The sequence below is a fragment of the Gossypium hirsutum genome, chromosome A06, assembly GCF_007990345.1.
Source record: "Gossypium hirsutum isolate 1008001.06 chromosome A06, Gossypium_hirsutum_v2.1, whole genome shotgun sequence".
NCBI classification, from domain to species: domain Eukaryota; kingdom Viridiplantae; phylum Streptophyta; class Magnoliopsida; order Malvales; family Malvaceae; genus Gossypium; species Gossypium hirsutum.
In genome coordinates, this window is record NC_053429.1 from 97,719,709 (window position 1) to 97,722,259 (window position 2,551).

The 2,551-nt window shown below is 35.0% G+C and overlaps 1 non-coding gene across 1 annotated transcript; it reads left to right on the forward strand.

The window, feature by feature from the left end:
• Positions 1-232: 232 nt before the first annotated feature.
• On the forward strand, positions 233-339 carry LOC121231621 (small nucleolar RNA R71). The gene has a single exon (XR_005929677.1). It is a non-coding gene; the product is annotated as a small nucleolar RNA R71 (small nucleolar RNA).
• The last annotated feature ends 2,212 nt before the right edge of the window (positions 340-2,551 follow it).

Consider the following 2,551-nt stretch of genomic DNA (forward strand, 5'->3'; position numbering starts at 1 on the left):
CTGAGATGCGAGTGAAGTAAGAGCGTCTACTTCATGTATTCCAGCAACTCGTCTTCTTAATGCTACTCGGTTGGTTGGCCATTTGTAATTGTTGCTGGAAATCCTCTCGATAATTTCATGAGCCTCATTATAAGACTTAGAAATGAGAGTACCATTAGCAGAAGCATCCACTACCATCCTTGTGTGAGTATTGAGACTATTATAAAATGTCTCAAGTTGGATACGATGTGGGATTCCAGGATGAGGGCACTTTCATAATTACTCTTTGTACCTTTCACATACCTCATACAAGGACTCTTCATCCATTTGTTGGAAGGCAGTGATCTCGTTCCTCAACTTAGCATTCTTGTTAGGCGGGAAATGCTTCATAAGGAATCTTTCTGCTAACTCTTGCCATGTGAAAATTGAGTTCTGTGGTAATGAGTTCAACCAGGCTCGAGCTTTGTCGCTCAACGAATATGGGAACAACTTCAATCGTAATGCATCTTCAGGTACTCTGGCTAACTTGAAAGAATTGCTTACCTCCATAAATAGTCTTAAGTGTAGGTGAGGATCTTCGGTAGGTATTCCACTGAATTTGCCCACTTTCTAAAGCATCTGGAACATGACTAGCTTCAGCTCGAACTATTGTGCCTCAATTTCAAGTCTCCTAATACCCTGATTAAGATCATTAAATGTTGGCACGGCATACTATCGTAAAGCTCTATCCCTATCATTAGCAAAAATGATAGGATTTTGAGCAGGGTTTGCTCTGTTTCCTTGGATTGGATTTTTGAAGTTCATCTCTTCGGTCCTCCTCTGATTTGCTTGTCTTCTTCACTGTCAAAAAGTTCTTTCTATCTTAGGGTCTACAGGGAGTAGGTCAATAATTCGGTCAATACTCATAAACACCTGAAATAATCACATAAAAATTAATTAAGTTAAAAATTAAATAGAAAAAAATAAACCAAAATGTAAACTAACAAATTCACAAATAATGACTTTTTAAAACAGTCCCCGACAACGATGCCAAAAACTTGGAACAACGAAAATGTGCAAGTATACACAATCGGAACAAGTAATAAAGTGACAAGTAAATGTTGAGTTATCGTACCCACAGGGACTATGAAAAGGATTATTTATGAATCCAATTTAAAACACTTTGGTGAAGAAAAATATTTTGTTTAAAGAGGGTGATTAAAAACTTAAGAAAATTAAAATAAAAAAATGAACTAAAAGAAAGTTCTAATGAACGATTTCAAAATAAGATTTAATCAAGATGATATAATTGTGTTGGATTAATTACACTTCTCATCTTAGAGTTATTAAACTTATGTTTATATTGTTACGAATAAAATCATGGCAACTCGGTAATTTGCTAACTTATGAACATACTTACATACCAAAATCCATTCATCTTTTGACATATCCTTATGTCAATTCAACTGACTAAATAGATTCTAGTAAGCAAACATGTTATTGCACATACATACTCATGAAACTGAACTAATCTCTTACATATCCCTATGTCAATTCAAACGATTAATTAAATCTAACAAGCACATAAAAGACTATATGGGGTAACAAGGTATCCCTACCTTGAAACAATTTAATCACAATAATCTTGCAAGTTATGCAAGGCAATAATATCGCCAGATACATTGCTAATTTAACCTTCAGATACCATGGAAGAATAAATATGCAATAATCAAGTACTGTGTCAATTAATAACAATTTCAATCCGTTTAAATAATTAATTCATTAGTTACCTCATAGTCATAATGTAAGAATAACTTAGGCATGATTTTACTTAATCAAGCACTAAGGCCTATAACAACATAAACACAATTTTAACAATTTAAGAAGATGAAAGGCAATCAACCCAAAACGAATTAAATTCAAGCTAAGCTGATTAAATTAACCATTCCAACAACATGAATACTCATAGATATGTTCATCATAGCAACAACAAAAATTAAAGAGATAGGGAACAAGAATCAAATTCGGGTTTTTTGAGGCTTGACTTGGTTACATTCTTCCTTCTTGTTGTACTTACCGATCAAGGCTTCGATGAACAATCAATTGCTGCTCCAAAATGGTTGAAGAACACCCCTTTTCCAAGGGAAGAAATCAGCACAAGAGCAAGGGAATTGAAATGGAAAAATGAGAGAAAAGGAATAAGAGAGGAGAGAAGTGTTGTGAAATGAATGAGGAATGAATGAGATGCTTTGAATGATCAGCCAAGGGGGGCTTTTATAACTGAGTGTGGCAGCTGAAATTTGCTAAAAATAGCAGCCAAAGAGCCACCCTTTGGCTGACCACCTATGTGGCAAAGTTGATGCTTTCAACTTTGCTAAAAATGGCTTGGGGAAAATCCAAAAATCCACCAATTGTGGATGGGTTTGAATGAAACTTTGAAAAGACTTCAAGAGTTTCTGTGCAAGCTTAATTAATCAGCTAATAAGCTGATTTGGGTCAGCATATGGTCGGTTTTGGGCTGCCCAATCTTTGGTCGGTTCACTTCAATCGGTTCGGTTCAACTGGACCACTTTTTCTATAATTAATTAATATT